This window comes from Halichoerus grypus, chromosome 7 (assembly GCF_964656455.1).
Source record: "Halichoerus grypus chromosome 7, mHalGry1.hap1.1, whole genome shotgun sequence".
Classification (NCBI taxonomy): domain Eukaryota; kingdom Metazoa; phylum Chordata; class Mammalia; order Carnivora; family Phocidae; genus Halichoerus; species Halichoerus grypus.
The window spans coordinates 64,332,870-64,351,647 of record NC_135718.1 but is presented as its reverse complement, the minus strand read 5'-3'; the positions used below and the strand labels follow the sequence as shown (position 1 = coordinate 64,351,647).

Genomic DNA, 18,778 nt, shown 5'->3' with positions numbered 1-18,778 from the left:
GAACTGTTGGGGAGCAAACCCCTGTAGCTTGGCCTCACTGGACACACTAATCCTATCCTGGAAGGTGGACTCAGGATCAGGCTTGCAAAGATTTTGGGCACTTCATTCTGAATTTTCACTGTGTCCCATATCTGGAGGAGAAAGGGCCACCATGGAATCCTGAGGGTTTAAATAAGGCCCCAAACTCTGACGCTGCCCCACATTTAAATTACCTGATTTTTATTTATTATAAATGGACTCAATAGCACCATTGCCAAAAATCCAAATGCCTTCTTAAGGAGCAGCTGTTTTAGTCCCTGTTTCATCAACTTAATCCCCTTGGGAAAGAGAAGGCACAGGGGCTCAGACTGGGGTGGACTGTTCCGTTAACCTTGGTTGTGAACCCTGCCCTGCACTCAGCTCCGAGGACCAGGACAAGGTGGTTCATACAGACAACTCAGCAGCTCATTTCTGAAGATCTGAAACCCTAAAGGTTCCTGCTGTCTGAGCTGTTGCACAGGGCTTCTTTCTTCTCACCCCACTCTGGAGTGCACACAGCTGCAGGGGCTTTCTGGGCGGTAGGGGCCAGGGATGCGAATGTGCGTTAGCTGGTTAGGGAGCGTCTGCCAGGAGCCTTACAGATGGCGGTGCAGGTGGGACAGGGTATAACCCCAGGGGGTGCTGCTCACATAACTGCGTGGGTTTGGTGCCCCTGGGGGTAAGCCCTGCACTTCTGCACAAAGAAGGCCCAATATCTGCTTTAAATGCCGAGTGGCAGGCGTTTGGGATTCTCTTTCTTACAGTAATTGCATTTTAGAAGTTGGCTTACTTGGGCAGGAAAGGGCGGTCTGGCCCTTAATTTCTACAGAATAGCAGCAGTCAGGGGTCCTTGCTCCAAAAGCCCTCAGAATTGGACCCTATCTCCATTTCTCACAGCTGGTTCCTGGAAACCTTGATCCATCAGCAAGAGGATGGCCCGGGCTCAGGGCCAAGCTGCTGAGATCCTGCAAGCTTCCTCACGTGTTCTTCTGACTCAGTCCCCTGGGGGCGTTGGAGGGTAAGGCCCCTAAACTTCTGGGTGCCTGAGTGGGTGGGGGGCGAACGTGGAGATCCGTGTTCAGAGCTGGCTCCCGGCAAGGCTGCAGGACCTGGTTTACTTCTAAACCTCTCCACCTGCTGTTTCAGACCGGGCTTTTAGGATAGAAGAGAAAGAAAACCAGAGAGGATCTACTGGCCCATTTTATTGAAAAGTATATGAGTGTGGCTTGAATGACGTCATTACAACCTCACTTCTTTCCCCCTTCTCTCCTCCTCTGCTTCCTCCCCACCTCTCAGTGCTGCTTTCCTCTGTGCTGGCCTTGTTCCAAGGCCGGTCTTCTGCAGCTGGTGGGATCTCCAGGGATGTATCCTATAAACTTAGTGATTCCAGAGAGAAGAACCAAAAGCTCTAAAAAACAAAACAAAACCAAACCAAAAACAAGGCTCCACAACCTGCCCCTCCCCAACAACAAAACCCAGAAAACCAGCTCACACTAAACCAAACCAAACCAACCCAGATATATGAAAAACAAATGGAGGATTGTGTGTTCACGGTCTGGTTTGGGTTATGGGCTCATCACTGAATCCATTGTTGTGGCCAAGGGAATGGAATTCTCTGACCAGGCCTGGGTCTTGTGTCCATATGGTGGCTACATCCCCAGCCAAGTCAGTTCTGGGGGATGGAAGATTAGTTCTCTAAAGGGAAATCAAGATGCTGTTGCTAGAAGGAGGAATGTATGTCTGGGTGCAAAATAGGAGTTATCTGGTCATTTCTCACCTCTCCCTTTCTGTGTCTACCGTGTAGGGCCAGTGGTCCTCTTCATCGTGGCCTCTACTAACCTGTCCTCTTGGACTGCCTGGGTGGCTCAGTCAGTTGAGGTCATGGTCCCAGGGTCCTGGGATCAAGCCCTGAATCAGGCTCCCTGCTTTGCGGGGAGTCCGCTTCTCCCCCTCCCTCTGCTTTTCCCCTGCTTGTGCTCTCTCTGTCTCTCTCTCTCTGTCAAATAAAATCTTAAAAAAAAAAAACCTGTCCTCTTCTGAGATACATTTCCCTGTTTTAGGGTAATCACTACCATTCATTAAATTTGCTCACATTGCTTTTGCCAAAATGTCTGAAAGCCTTACAAATGTCAAGCAGACATGTTTCTGCCTCTAAGTTAACTTTTCCATAACATTTCACACTGGTAACATTCATGTCCATTTAAAATGGTCTCCTCTGTTGACTTTCATGACACTGTGGTCTCCTTGTTGTCTTTCTACCTCCCTGATCCTACAGATCTCTTTCAATGGCAGAACATTTTTTTTAAGATTTTATTTATTTATTTGAAAGAGAGAGAATGAGAGACAGATAGCAAGAGAGGGAAGAGGGTCAGAGGGAGAAGCAGACCCCCCGCTGAGCAGGGAGCCCGATGTGGGGCTCGATCCCAGGACTCCAGGATCATGACCTGAGCCGAAGGCAGTCGCTTAACCAACTGAGCCACCCAGGCGCCCTCAATGGCAGAACATTTAACACTAGGTTAACTCACAGACTTTCTTTAAAAAGATTTATTTATTTATTTATTTTGAGAGAGAGAGCATGTGAGTAGGGGGAAGGGCAGAGGGAGAGTCTCAAGTAGACTTCCTGCTGAGCGTGGAGCCTGATGTGGGGCTCCATTCCACGACCCTGAGATCATGACCTCAGCTGAAACCAAGAGTCAGACGCTTAACTGACTGCGCCACCCACGTGCCCCAGCTCACAGATTTATTAAACCACTAGTTTTTCTCAGCCTTACTTCCTTGATTGTCCTTAGATTGTCTATTTCCGCAGCCACTTCACTTAGGGCCTCATCATCTGTCACCTGTGGTACGGCCATCCGTTCTAGTAACTCTCTTCACTTGCAGTTTTATGCTTCTCAAATCTATCCACCCAACTGCTTCCAGATCCTCTCAGTTCCCTGTGTGAAACCGTCTGTTCCCCACTTGCCTATAAGTGGTCATAATAGGTGTTCCACTCATTGTCCCTAGTCTCTCTCTCTAGTCTCATTTCTTCCTTGCTTCCTTCTGGGTTTCCATTGCTCCAAACATCTTATAGATCCCACCATACACTGAAAGTTTCAATCCTACAACCTTTGCACTGGATACTCACTTTGCCTTTAACTGCCCTTCTCCCACTTATCTGCCTGGGAGTCTCCTTTTGGTCTTTCGAACCCTTTTTAGGCATCATGTTCTCTTGGAAACTTTAACACCCTGACGCCCATGCTGAACAAATCTCTTTTCTGTGTTAATTTGTACACACTTTATTATACCCAGTATTCTGTATTTAAATATTTGTTCACATATATGCCCTTTTTTCTTTCTTTTTTTTTAAACAGACAATGCTTTTAGGTAGGACTTGTGCAGAGTGTCTTCCCCACTCAATACTGACAAAAAAAACAGCTTCTTCACGGCTTGTCTGTTCTGTTCACTGAAGGCATTTGAGTTCTATCCAAACCTTAAATAACCTACAAGTATGTCAGCTTCTTGAGGGTAGTAACCTTGTGGCTTATTCACTAGGCTTATCATGTAGTAAGTGCTCAATGAATAAATAAATAAATGGATGGATGGATGAATACAGTTGTCTGGAATCACCTTAACTTTCATACATAGTCTTTTGTCACTCTAGCCATGTTGAATACCAAGATGGAGGTTAGGCGGGCTTCCTGTGGTCATCTAACCTCTAATAGGTGAAACCTTGGGCTGGAATATGGTTTTTTGATGACTCAGGCTAAGGTTCATCTCACCATAGCACCTGAATTCAACCACTTTCATTTCTTGGAGAGATTCAGAGGAGTTTGCTTTTAGTAATGGCCAGTGATGTGCCAGGATTTTCAACATTGTATACTAGCGGTCCTTTTTTCTTTTCTTTTCTTTTTTTTAAAGATCTTATTTATTTCAGAGAGGGAGAGAGAGCAAGAGCAAGCATGAGTGGGGGAGATGGGAGACGGAGAAGCAGACTCCCTGCTGAGCAGGGAGCCCTATGTGGGGTTCAATCCCAGGACGCTGGGTTCATGACCTGAGCTGGAGGCAGACGCTCAACCAGTTGGGCCACCCAGGCACCTACTAGTTGTGCTTTACATTTAAACCTTGAGAAAACTGATCCAGAAAGACAGAAGAACAAGTTCTAGAAGTCCTATGGCCTCGGAGTGTCTTTTTATACCTTTTCACACTACTGAGAATGAAAGAAAATTCATCGAGGGAGGGAGAGGGAAAAATGTAACAGAAATAATAGGATACATTTTTTTCTTGCTTCTAGCGTCCCTCTGCCCCAATCTAAGGCCTTTCTAGCCTTGTTCCAGGGCTTCTAAATACTTTCCTTTATTTTCATATGGCCATTGAATCTGTACATTTTACTGCTAGCCTCTTTAAGTCTTCTCTGAAGGTAGAAAGAGTATATAAACCATAAATGCAAAAGAACATTTTCTGCGGGAGAACTTTGTGATTTTGTGTGGGGGCTGCCCAACATCTAAGCCTCCTTCTATTTGATGAGTCTGGTAGGAGGTGGGGTTTCTACCTCCAGCTGTGGAAGTTCCTTTTGGCCCCTGGCCACTAGGATGCAACCCAGCTTAGCCTGTCAGACCATCCCACCTGGAATTTTGTGTCTAGAGTGAGTGTCACGACGAAGCGAGCACAGTGGTGGCATTGAGCGTGGCTGGCATTTCCAAGGTCTACTTAGCCAAGCTTTGCTTGTGACATGACTCTGGCTCCAATTCCAGCGTCCCGGTTTCGCCTGGTTTGTGCCTGTTTTCCAAAGCTTTAACCTTTTCCATGATTCTGTGAGCTGCTTGACATTCTTTCAGTAAACTCTTTTTTTTGCTCAGGTTAGCCAGGTGGATTCCTTTGTTTTCAACCAAGGACCCTGACTCGTTATCAGCATTAGAAAAATACAGAGAAGAAATATGCAGCCTTGGGGCGCCTGGGTGGCTCAGTTGGTTAAGCGACTGCCTTCGGCTCAGGTCATGATCCTGGAGTCCCGGGATCGAGTCCCGCATCGGGCTCCCTGCTCGGCAGGGAGTCTGCTTCTCCCTCTGACCCTCCTCCCTCTCATGCTCTCTGTCTCTCATTCTCTCTCTCTCAAATAAAAATAAATTAAAAAAAAAAAAAAAAAAAAAGAAATATGCAGCCTTATCTGTGGTGCTTCTTACCTAAGTAGCCTCACTCGATGGTTTTATTCTTATCTTTCTTCTCCTCCTCCTCCTCGCCATTCTGGAGCTGTCAATGCCTCCTTTCAACTCCATTTCAGTTCCAGCTCGTGGATTAATCATGCCAGATGCTTCAGATATTATATATCATATATGAATCCTGGATAATCAGCTTTCTTCTATATGGGATTGGTCAATGTGACAAATACTGGAAATCTCTTTACGCGGAACATGAACGCACCTCATATATGATGCTCAGGAAATGCATTTCCATGACAACAGGATGTTTAGGACTTAAGACAAATAAAGGGATACAAATATACTTAAAGCCATTTTTTTCCCCCACAGTACAGGCAATAAGCATACTTCTGATTTAATACCGACCCACAGAGCTCATTTTTGGAAGTCAACGTACTTAATAATGAGTTATCTTAAGCATTATGTATTTTCTAAGACAAAAGCAAGTTTCGGGCGCCTGGGTGGCTCAGTCGTTAAGCGTCTGCCTTCGGCTCAGGTCATGATCCCAGGGTCCTGGGATCGAGTCCCACATCGGGCTCCCTGCTCAGCGGGAAGCCTGCTTCTCCCTCTCCCACTCCCCCTGCTTGTGTTCCTGCTCTCGCTGTCTCTTTCTCCCTGTCAAATAAATAAATAAAATCTTTAAAAAAAAAAAAAAGACAAAAGCAAGTTTCTTTTTTTCTTCCCTTTGAGGGAGGAGGTAAAGGTAGACATTTTTAGTTTCATTTGTCAAGAATGAAAAGACCTTTCTCTCTCTTTTTTTAATATTTTAATTTATCCCAAACAATGTGAAACAAAGAGTTTTCAGAACAGTTATAACGGCATATTTAAAGACAAAGAATGTTTTTGACTTGCAATCCACTTGTTCCCTGCCCCTCACATATCCCTTCCATTTGTTACTACCCAGCCATGCGGCAGTCCTGCCACAGCACAAGGCACCTTTAAAGTGATTCGTTTGCTATCTGCATGGTGTTCAACCTGACTCTGTCAGGGCATGATCATTGAATCACTGAATTCCTGGTCAAAATTCTGTCTGTGATTAAAATAGCACCATTACCAGATGAGAACTTTTACATACATTATCTTGAATCCCCAAATATCCTTGCAAGATAGGGTTAGTATTCCACATACGTATGGAAAAATCATTTTCCCATGATCACCGAGAGTCAGGATTTGAACCCAAATTTGTCATACTGAGAAGCCTGTGACTATTCTATTTCTCCATATTGCCTTTACTTGCTTGATGTATTCAGATTTTTTTCAATTTAGGTATAGTTGACATATAACATCTTAGTTTCAGATGTACAACATGATTTGTATAGATTGTGAAATGATCACAGTAAGTCCAGTTCACATCACCTCCACATCTCTTGCAATGAGAACTTCTAAGATCTACTCTCCTAGCAACTTCCAAATATACAGTTCAGTGTTATTAGCTATAGTTACCATGCTGTACATTACAGCCCCAGGAATTATTTCTCTTATAACTGGAAGTCAGTACCTTTTGATCCCCTTCACTTATTTTGCCCATCCCCCACCTTTGGCAAGCACCAGTCTGTTCTCTGGGAGTTTGGTTTTTGTTTAGATTCCACATGTAAGTGAGATCACATGGGAGTTGTCTCTGTCTGGCTTATCTCACTTAGTGTAATGCCCTCAAGGTCCATCCATGTTGTTGCAAATGGCAGGAATTTTTTTTTTTTTTAAATGGGTGAAAAATATGCCACATTTCCATTACGGAAATTTCCATATAGAAAATATTCCATTCATCCGTTGATGGATACTTAGATTGCTTCCATGTCTTGGCTATTGTGAATGATGCTGTGATGAACACGGGAGTGCATGTATCTTTTTGAGTTGGCATTTTCATTTCCTTCAGATAAATACCCAAGAGTGGAATTGCTGGATCACATGGCAGTTCTATCATTAATTTTTTGAGGAACCTCCATATAATTTTCCATAGTGGCTGCAACCAAATTACATTCATGCCAAGGTGTACGAGGGCTCCCTTTTCTCTACACCTTGCCGACATTTGTCCTTCTTGTCTTTTCTATAATAGGCATTCTAAGAGGTGTGAGGTGATACCGCATTGGCTTCTAATTGCACTTCCCTGATGATGAGTGATGTTGAGCGCCTTTTCACATACCTGTTTGCCCATCTGAATGTCTTCATGTCTTCTTTGGAAAAATGTCTATTCAGATTCTTTGTCCATTTTTAAATTGGATTGTTTGGGGAGGTTTTTGTTTGTTTGTTTTTGCTTTTGAGTGGTATGAGTTCTTTATATATTTTGGAGATTAACTCTTTATCAGATACATGATTTGCAAATGTTTTCTCCAATTTGGTGGGTTGCTTTTTTTTTTATTTAAGATTTTATTTAGAGAGAGAAATAGAGAGTACACAAGCAGGAGGAGGGACAGAGGCAGAGAGAGAGAGAGAGAGACTCCTAAGCAGCCTCCACACTCAGCACAGAGCCCGACACGGGGCTCTATCTCACGACCCCAAGATCATGACCTGAGCCGAAATCAAGAGTCAGACACTTAACCAACTGAGCCACCCAGGTGCCCCTGTAGGTTGCTCTTTCATTTTGTTGGCGGTTTCCTTCGCTTCGCAGGAGACTTTTATGGCAACAGGACAAGTTCTCTTTAACCAGTATTTACATTTTATCTCTCTGTTATTTTTAAACAGACTTAAACCAAAAAACAAGGAAAACTTGCAGCATTTGGAAAGTTAGAGAAATAAGGAGAAAAATAAGTCTTTGGAGCCTAATGTCCCTTCTTGTTCCTATTGGTGGCACAGTAGCAAAGCAATAAAAGCAACAAAGCGCTGAAATTGAGTGCCTGGTCCTTTAGCCAAAATAATAGACATTTGTGAAAGGCAAATAGACTTTGAATGATTTCTGATGAATCAGAGCCACCATTCACTATTAATAGCAGAACCATTAAAAACAACCTGTGTTATTGAGGTACTTTGTAAAGGACTGACGTCTGAGGCAAGTGGTGCCTTATGATGTCGCTGGAATGAAAGCTGCCACATTTGAAAGTGGTAAAATAGAAACCGGCTCAAGCAACAGGGAAAGCATTTGACAGCAATCCTGAATCCAATTTCCTGACTCACCTCCTATCCCAACTGCCTGGTTGCCAAACTCATCTTTGCTTCTGGATTACTGCTTTCGAAAGCCTCCCTGCGTCCTCACGAGAACCCCCCGCAGTCCTGACTGCGGCCCTGGCTTCGCGGCTGGGACGCGGAGCTTTGGTGTGTGCTCTGCTGTAACTCAGTGTGTCCCCGGCGTGGGCTGCTGCCCAGCCTGTACACGGAAGACGCAGCTCTCCAGCCTAACGTCCTCTTGGATTTTTGCAGGGCGTTTGCTCTCATTTAGGACTTGGTAAGCTTTGAATTTTAATATGATTGTGGATGATGAAGAGGTCGATAAATCAAAGAATCAAAATCTTTTCATTTTAATCTGTTGGTATAACTTGTGGGTCCAGGTCATTAAAAAACAGGTTCTGGATACAAGTTTCTCATAACTCAACCTCCGCTCCTCACCACAGATAGACATTTTAGGCTTCTGTGAACAACAAAAAAGTACTTCTCTTTTCTCATGGAGCAGAGGAAGTGAATTTAGAGAAACAAGAATGAGATTAGAGGCGACTGTGTCAAGAGGGGACCTTCTTGCCTTAGAGTGGGAGCTCGTTACTGACTGAGGGGGTGGGGCAGCAGGTGGAGACCGGCGGCGCGGGGGATGGGGGATGGGGGGTGGGGGGTGGTTTCCTGGCAGGAGACTCACTTCTTGTCTCTGGGCTGGGGATGGAGGCCTACCTGTCCACCGGCAAGGGTGGGAGAGAGGGGGGCTGCTGGAGCCTCGGAGGGTGATGGGGATGGGGCTGGACTGCAGAGTCCCAGAGCGGGTGTCCATCTCCTGGTCTCTGGGGCAGCGTGGAGCAACCTAGACATGAAAGGTTGTGTCATGGGCCTCCCACCTACACCACGACTCACAAATCACAGAGGCCCAAGCAAGGCATTTTCCTCTCTTTCACCTCTCAGCATAATACACCCCCACAAATAATAAAAAGTAACGTTTATGGAGCACTTTCCTTTCTGTCAGATACTTTTTAAAGTGCTTTACGTGGATGATCTCATTTCCGCTATTTGCGGTTGATAAAACTAACACCCCCATTTTCCAGATGAAGAAATATAAAGGTTAAGTAACTTGTCTGAGGCCATATAACTAGTACAGCGTGATATAAATTACACAAAAGCATGTATGCACATGGAACCATTCTCCAGGTCCTAAACATCTAAAATTTGGGACTGCTCTTGAGAACTAGCCTCTCTCTTGGCCGAGTTGTCACTTACACTGTCTAGCAGGCTGTGCCCAGCGGGCTTTACGATGCGATCCGGTGCCTCCTGTGGGCCACACAGAGTCTGCGCGGGCAGCCCGGGCTCTCCTACTGAGGGTCTCCTTCCACCCTGGCCTCCTGTGCTTTCTCCTGATGTTCTGACCCAAACCAGCTTTGCCCACGCTTCAGGGATGCATTTCTCCTCTTCTACCCTCTTTGTTCCTTTTGCCCAGGCCTCCTTTCTTGATATGTTGAAATTCTGCTCATTTCCCAAGTCCCGCCCCCTCAGCAAGCAGTCCTTCCTTCAGCTGGCGTTTACTGAGCGCCCGACATGTGCAAGACTCTCTGCCTGGCTTTCTCTGTTCACTTTGTCAGGGTGATCCTGCGATCATGGTTGTCAGGATAATGTAATCATACTATTAACGCTCAGAACATTCATCATCGGAGCCGACACATGCAGCACTGATTGCGTGTCAGGACCATCAAGGTGCTCTACACACATTTACTTATTTAATACATAGCCCTCCGCGGATCGTCTCATGTTCTATTTAAGAACATATCTTGCTTATCTGAGAAGGTTAAAGCCTCTTGAGTCTATGGATTCCAGTTCTTGTTCTTTTTTATTTTTGAAAAATAGTTCTATCTAGGATATATAAAGATATCTAGGACAGTGACTTGGACATAGCATGGGCGAGATAAATAGCACTGGAGTTGAATTGGATAGATACTATACTCCTACATATCCATATCCCACTTCCATATTCTCATTTAGATTTCCAGGTTCTCTTGAAAAAACCCAGAAGTGCTGACAACGCTGGGCCTGCCTTCCTGCATTGTAATATCTTGTTAGAACTCACTGTCATGGTTTTAGTTGGGGCATGTGCTCTCAGGCCCTATCACTTCTCATGCCTTGCATCAGGCCCTGTAGCATCTGATTTTTTAACCTTGCGAAGCCCAAGGAGAATTTAGATTCCAGTTCTAGGTTGGCCCCACCAGGGTAGGGAGAGTTGTAGCCATGATACAGTGTAGTCCCTCGGGCTGTCTGAGCAGCCCTTTTCCGTTTTTGTCCCACCAGCAAGACTCTTGTTTCATCCGGCAAGATGGCTCATTTGTCTAGTACCAGTTTAACAGGAGCTGTGCTGTGTGTTTGGGTGATTCAGAGAGTCATTTGAAGATCTGATGCTGTGACACATACCAGATGACTTTAACAAACTTCCCATCACATGTCTTCAGCACAAGACAGAAAAACACCACAATGATACCTGACGGTCTGTAACAAAGCTCTCATAAAATGCCGTGGAGGGGGAGCTGAGTTATAAAACTCTCCTCAGCAAGTCTTCCCTGGGGGGTGAAGCACAGCAACCCTCAAAGGCAAGCCAAAGTCTTTCTGATCTTTCACAATGAGTCACAGCAGGTGTTGCTGTGTTTCCTTGTCACATACAGATCTGTACGGAATGTGTCCTGAGCCATTCTGGTTTGTCCTTCCCTCCATCCCTCGTTTTATTTATTCAGCAAATGTCTGAGCGCCCACTACTGCAACACCTTGCGTTGGTTGCTTTGGAGATAGCAATGGATAGGGACAAGAAACAAACATACAAACGAAAGAGTGATTAGAGTGGTGATGCTATGAAGATAATAAATATGGAGGTGTGACGGTGTAATGGGGGAGTCGGGGAGGGGTGCTGGGAAGGCCTGAGGAGGGGACATTGGGGAGTGAAATGTGAGGTTCCCTGGCAGAGGACAAATGGGATGGGAAGGAGATGAGGAGGAACTTGGCACTTTTGAGGAACAGAAAAGAAAGCTAGTGTTGCCAGAGCTGTGCGACACAGCGCATCAATCTGCAACGAGGAACTTGCACCAGATTGTAAATCTGTGCACCACTTCCTTCTCAAAAAAGCCTCATAGATGTTAAAAAAGAAAAAAAAAAAAAAAGAAACTCAGCTGAAGTGAAGCTTAGTAACACAGTTGGTTTACATTCTGGATCTGGTGTCCTACCTCACTGGGCGGGCAACAGCGAATTCCCAGATGAAGAGTGGTCCGTGGATTGCACTTGCTCACGGGTCTGCCGGGTCCTCAGAGAAAAGGCTGAGTTGGACGGGGTGTGGCCGCGGAGGGAGGCAGGCATCACCGCAGGCCCAGATGCACAAGGGAAGATCAGCTCTTCACTAACAGGCAATGAAATGAAACTGAAAAAGCCAAGTGACTCCTCTAGACCCTTAATGAGAGTGTTAGCACTTGAAAGGGTACTTAGAGCACAGCCAGGCTGCACTGAGGCGGGGATGTTAGGTAATCCCTCAGACTGACTCAGGAATTAAATTGTTTGCTTATGGAAACCAACTTTATAGTGTGTAATTAAAAATCACACGTCAATAAATTTATATAGTGTGATCCAGGTACATGTTTGTTCTCCAAATGCCAACAGCCAGTGGTAAAGGTTGAAGACCGGTGGCTCACAGATATGTTTGGTTTGACCTACACAAAATTATTGGGGAAAAAATCAAATTAATTGCCAGTATTTTATTTTTTTAAAAGATTTATTTATTTATTTGACAGAGAGAGAGAGTGCACACACGTGCACAGAGTGGGGGAAGGAGAAGCAGGCTCCTTGCTGAGCAGGGAACCCCAATGTTGGACTCGATCCCAGGACCCTGGGATCATGACCTGAGCCGAAGGCAGACGTTTAACCAACTGAACCACCCAGGTGCCCCAATTGCCAACATTTTAACAACTTAGAAGGGGACTATGCTTACCTGGTACCCAACACCCCTAATGTCTTCTCCCTGACCTGTATATTAATGCCGGGTTATGCCGTAGTAACAGAGGACTGACAGATCTCAGCTGCTTACTAGCAAGGTTTATTTCTTGCTCACATTGCATGTCCATTGCGGGGTGACGGTCTCTGCTCCACATCACCTTCACTCCAGCACCAGGTCAGGAAGCAGTCTCTTTGGGGGAGCATCCCTGGTATTGAGGTAGGAGGAAAGGGAGCATGAAGAAAAATGCACTAGCTCTTAGAGCATCTGCTCTGCTTTCATTGGCCAAAGCAAGTTGCACAGTTAAGGTGATAGCCATGGGGCTGGAGAGTAGTCACCTGCAGGAAGAGGCAGACAATAACTTATACATAACACCGTCTACCACACCTCTTTGCCTAATTTAGATGACCTGCCTAAGTGCCCATAGATGTTTGAGAGTATGACCACTTTGGCCTATGGAACTTGAGTATTCAGAGCTTTATCGTAGCCAGAAGCATGACAGTTATTCTAAAGCTTGCCATGCTTCAATGACCACCATTCCATCCTTCCTTCCTTCCATCCATCCATTTATCCATCCATCATCTACCTACCTACCTACTTACATAGATGGCCTTGACCATTCAAGGTTAAGGTTCCACAGGCTTTTTCTTAGATACCCTTTATTTATTTCTTCCTTTAGGTTCTAGGCAGACAAGTCACGCTGACCATGATACGGTGCTAGTGAGCCAAGCTGTGAGGCAGCTCTACCTCTGCCCTTGACTGTATCCAAGCCCTGACTTTGGAGTGTGGGGTGTGCACCCCTACTGAGCCATTGGTGTGTACTGCAGCAGAGCTAGAGTCTGCTGAGACTTCACCAGAGAGAACTAGTAAATAGTTAGACATGCAAAGCAGAGTATTTATTACAAGCTTTCTGTGTGCCCAGATCTGCTCTTGGGACTGTGGAGAGCACAGTCCTTGTTCTTGAAGAGCAAGACACTCAGAGAAACTGTCAAGGTAGGAGACTTGCGTGCTGAATCATGGGATACCCATTTAGTTGACCTGAGCTGCCAGTGTGGGTTAGCATCAGCAGGGGAGACTTTGTGAGGAGGTCTGACTAGCAAGAACTTTATATCTGGAAGTTGAAAAACATCATGCATGAATTTAAAGTTTCAACTGATTTCATCTAAATCCAGAATCTTTGGAAGAGAGATCGGCTTGTATTCTCTTGTAGAGTTGATCAAATAAGTTTGAGATGTGTTTAAAGTTTTCTGTTGAGGGGTGCCCGAGTGGCTCAGTTGGTTAAGCATCTGCCTTTGGCTCAGGTCATGATCCTGGAGTCCCGGGATCAAGCCCCAGGTAGGGCTCCCTGCTCAGTGCAGAGTCTGCTTCTTCCTCTCCCTCTACCCCTCCCCCTGCTCCTTCTGTCTGTCTGTCTCTCTCTCGCTTACTCTTTCTCTCTTAAATAAATAAAATCTTAAAAAAAAGTTTTCTGTTGAATTGCTATTTTCATCAGCCCTTGAGTCTCCTTGGATTAGGACCAGCTGGTGTGATATGAAAGCGCCATGGCTACACTCAGCGGCCACAGGGCTGCTTCTCTCCCTCTGCCTGGTCTCCCCTCGTCCTCCAGCATGGGCTCCTTACAGTGTCCTGCACCAGTTTTGTTGCCACAAGTCATCATAGGGTTTTTTCCTGAGGGGGCCTTAGTTTCGATTGCACACAGAGGCTGTTTGTGTGCTCCTCATTTTGAAGGCGGGGGCAGGGAACTGTGGCATCCTGCACCCAGGATAGCCCCTGGAAAATGGCCAGCCCGGAATGCCTGTTGCTGAGCGAGATGGCTGGATGGGTGGGTGTGGAGAACCCTCCTCCTCTTCTCAGTTCCTCATGCCCTTATTCCATCTTCCTATTGAAACTGAGAGAGAGGATGAAAATGAGGTAGATGTTTGGTTTGCCAAAAACAAAGGAAGAATTTAAGCAGGATCACATCAATTTGTCGTCTCCATTTTCCAATGAGACCAAACTGAGACTGAATAGACCAGAATAAAGTTGATTGGGTTTAGAGGCAGTAGGACAAGGGCGGGCCATGGTAAGCCTTTGTTAGAAGGAATTTCAGAAATAGCATTGTCACTTCTTTAGATTTTAAAAAGAACTCACAATCCATTTTTCGATTAAAATCTCCTGATTTTTTTTAAAAAAAGATTTTATTTGAGAGAGAGAGAGAGAGTGCAAGTGCGTGAGCAGTGGGAGGGGTGGAAGGAGAGACAGAGACAGAATCCCAAGCAGACTTCCCGCTGAGCGTGGAGCCCGACAGAGGGCTCGATCCCATGACTCCAAGATCATGACCTGAGCCGAAATCAAGAGTCAGACCCTTAACCCACCGAGCCACCCAGGTGCCCCTAAAATCTCCTGAGTTTTAAGAAATGCTGGCCATCTTTTTTTAAACTTTATGTGATCCAACAAAATCTCTGCAGGCTGGATATGGCCCCAGGATTTCTAGGGTATAATTTCTGGACCTTCTGGTCCTTTACCAACCCAGCAAACACAACAGCAGTGGGGTGGGAATTTTGAGGTAGCAAGACTTTTTTAAAAATCTGACTATCACATCTGAAAGAGAGGAGACCAAGGTGCCTTTCACAGAGACAAGGGTTCATGATGGGTTCTCCACATTCTTGCCAGGTTTTTCGGTGGCCTCTTTGTGATAAGGACACGGACGATAGCTCGGCCATGGGAAAGATGGCCAGCTCAGCAGTGCGGCTGGTGTGCTGTTTGCGCGGAGGGCACTGGTGTACTCCAATCTAATTATTTAAGGCTTCATGGCTAACAAGGGCATGGTGCAACTGGAAAGAGCACATTGGTCCTTGGTGCATGAAATCATTAGAATTGAAAGCTGTGCCTTCCTTTGATTTCCAATTTGGTTGAAACTGTATAGAAAATAGTGCACAATGGGGCGCCTGGGTGGCTCAGTCGTTAAGCGTCTGCCTTCGGCTCAGGTCATGGTCCCAGGGTCCTGGGATCGAGCCCCGCATCGGGCTCCCCGCTCAGCGGGAAGCCTGCTTCTCCCTCTCCCACTCCCCCTGCTTGTGTTCCCTCTCTGGCTGTCTTTCTGTCAAATAAATAAAATCTTAAAAAAAAAAGAAAATAGTGCACAAGATGGTGCATGGAGTAACATCTCCTGTTTACTGTTCTGTGACCTCTGACGTGTGATGGATTCATTCATTCAGGAACTCAAACTACCTATGAGGTGTCGAGCGGTATTCTAGTGCTGTGGATATAGCAGAGAACAAAACCTGGTTCCTGCTCCAGGAAGTGCATAGTCTAGCATGAGGACCCGGTAGTGTGCCTCACGGACTGGGACTTTTAAAAATCTGGCAAATCTGGTGGCGCCTGGGTGGCTCAGTCGTTAAGCGTCTGCCTTCGGCTCAGGTCATGGTCCCAGGGTCCTGGGATCGAGCCCCACATCGGGCTCCCTGCTCTGTGGGAAGCCTGCTTCTCCCTCTCCCATTCCCCCTGCTTGTGTTCTCTCTCTCGCTGTGTATCTCTGTCAAATAAACAAAATCTTTAAAAAAAATAAAAATAAAATAAAAATCCGGCAAATCACTGTTCTTTCCCAGCTCCCAGAGTTATGCCCTTGCTTGACTTATGGGTCAGAAGAGAAGTGGCAACTGAGGATGTCAGGGGAAAGGAGGCAGGGAGAGCGCTTATGTTCTGGGATATCAACAAGAAGTTCTGAGGTGGTCTTGGACCAAAAGTCCTGGCAGGGGGCATTTGGGTGGCTCAGTTGGTTAAGTGGCTGCCTTTGGCTCAGGCCATGATCTCAGGGTCCTGGGATCGAGTCCCGTGTCAAGCTCCCTCCTCAGTGGGGAGTCTGCTTCTCTCTCTCCCTCTGCCCCTTCCCCCTGCTCGTTCTCTCTCATAAATAAATAAAATCTTAAAAAAAAAGTCCTGGCAGATTTTGCTTCCTGGGGGCCTCCTATGGCCTAGCAGCTCCCACGGCCTTTAGAATCCTCTGAGTATGTCCCTCGCTACTTTGCTTTGGGTCGACTTTGGAATTGATGAGGACACCCTGGAAGTCCTGTTGAAAATGCAACCCTTGGGATGTTTATTTCTTAACTCAGGAAGGCCCGGGGGATAAAGAATAAAATGTCTTCACTGCAGACTCACTTAGCTGTACATGCTACTCACAGCTTCTACTCACCGAGCATAGCAGATACAGTGCAGAAGCTCCTTGTGCCCTATTTGGAACTGTCTGCATTTAATCCTATTAAAGAAGTAAAGGCTATTGGACTGATTACCAAGGATGCTCCTCAGAGTCTATTCTGTTCTTTGTTTTGTATTGGTACATTGTTAGCCAAGTCACCACATAAGGAAATTACACCATTGCTTCTTGTCGCCATTATCGAAAGAAGTCTTGTGAAGTTTGACTCGTAGCTCAATGTCAAAAATATTTGTTTATGGACTGTTTTGTCATGACTTCATGAGAAAGAAGCTGTGCTATATGACTAGGGAATTATACATCTTTTACTATGTTAGGGCCTCCTTAACAAACCAAAAATACTAAGACTTATCCAGATGGGAAGTTAGCTTTTGGATTCTGGTTTCTTCAGCGACTCAGGAATGAGTTATTATTCCTGTGATTTCTATTTCTGGGCTTACCACATATCCCTGCTGCACAGCCAAATGTGACCTGATGCTCATAATAATAAAGGAAATGAACAATTTTTTATTTGCCCTGGAGAAACACAAATGCTCATGTGTTCGGTGAAGTGGATCCCTCTTAGAAATGGTGAAATAACCATGCACAGTATATTGCTATAACTTGGCAACACAAGAGTGATAATACATTTCAATTTAACAAATTCAGGAATTTGCTAAGAATATAAAATGAAACAGAGCAAATATCAGAAATCTATCAATCAGTTTTTTTTTTTAAACAGCAATGTAAATCAAGGGAAAGCTTAAATACATTTTTATAAGCCAGCAGACCAAAGACTATTAGGAATATATAATGTATGCCCTCATTCAATCTATGCACACATATATAAATATATACATAAACACGTATAAATGCAAATAAAATATTTTCCTATTTTGGATACTTCTGAGTAAGTTTATGAGCTTTTTCTTGAACAGCAGTCAAAGTTTTTAGCTATATAAATGTAATATAACAATTATTTAATACCCAGATAAGTATACTTCACTGAGTTTCCAATTCAGGATAAACACCTATCTGTCAAGGACTGGGAGTCAGAAATCCATAACTCTTAGATGGGAAGTTAGAATATCTGAATTCTGATCTCAGTTTTACAAAGAGAAGCTTTGGGGGAGCTTTTTTTTTTTTTTTTTTTTTTTTTAAAGCCTTTCAGGGGTCTGAGTTTGCTCATCATAAGATGATTTTGGTGTAGGTGTAGAGGTACTTTCCATTTGTTTGGGATATCATGCAAATGTCTAGCCCCATTATTCATGCAGAGTAGATTCTCTGTACATGTGTTCTGCATTGATACTGAATCCTTTTTGGGAACAACTCATCTGATTCAGCATCTTTTTAAAGTAAACTCCACCCCCAATGTGGGGCTCGAACTCAACACCCCAGATCAACAGTCCCATGCTCCACTGATTGAGCCATCCAGGTGTCCCGTCGGCAGTCATCTTTAATGGACAGAAATACGGGACGCTGTCAAATGGCTCCAAGCACCCATGTAATATTGGTATGGGGCCAACTACTACCAAAGATAGTACCTACCTCATATGGTGGTTATGAGGACTGAGTTGCTCGATGCAATGCGCTTGTGTATACAGCCGAGCATGCAGTGAGGGTTCCAATTTTAGCAGTGAGAATTGCTAGTATCACCACTATGTGCCAGGCTCTGGGCTGGAATGCAAATTAAAACAGCCACGGTCTCTGCCCCTGTTGAAGTTATCATGTAGGGTGTGATTGCAAATTCCGGTGCCTACTAGGCCCGTCAGGACCCATAAATGTAAGAGGTGGGCTGGCCTCCGTGTGGCCTGGACCGCACACACCGGGTTGGAGCGCAGGGGCCATGTGGCCCTGGCAGGTTGTTGCCATCGGGGAACGAGGGCTCTTGTTGCCCAATCTTGTGTTTTAGGAGAAGTTAGGAATCTGGGTTATCATGTGAAGTCTCCCGACTTACAAGCAGTGACAATGAACGCCAATGGCCAACAAGCAAGTGCCTTAGGGGCTAAAACAACTGCAGGCTGGATGCTTGCTGCAAGGGTCTGTGTACAACTTCCGGACATGCGGTTGCAACAGCCCCAATTCCCCACTTTTCTGGGGGCAGCACAAACCAGATGAGGGCAAAGATCAGTTGTCAGTTAATGTTTAAGTCTTGGCTCCTCCACAGATTTCTGTAAGCTGGGAGTCTGCAGGGCACAACTGAACGTTAGGGACTCTAGTGACTCCGGAGGCAGGGGCTGGAACAGGACCGGGGAGGGGGCTGGGGAGGCCAGACGCCCAGGAGTCAGACGGTTACCTTTTGCCAGAGAACACAAGGACACTATAGAGCAGAGG

The 18,778-nt window shown here is 45.4% G+C and overlaps 1 long non-coding RNA gene across 1 annotated transcript; it reads right to left on the bottom strand.

Moving 5' to 3' along the window:
- Positions 1-1,205: 1,205 nt before the first annotated feature.
- Positions 1,206-11,684, bottom strand: LOC144382572 (uncharacterized). Its single transcript, XR_013449756.1, has 3 exons — positions 11,519-11,684; positions 9,003-9,129; positions 1,206-1,426 (listed from the first exon to the last, which is right to left on the bottom strand). It is a non-coding gene; the product is annotated as an uncharacterized LOC144382572 (long non-coding RNA).
- Between the last annotated feature and the right edge of the window lie 7,094 nt (positions 11,685-18,778).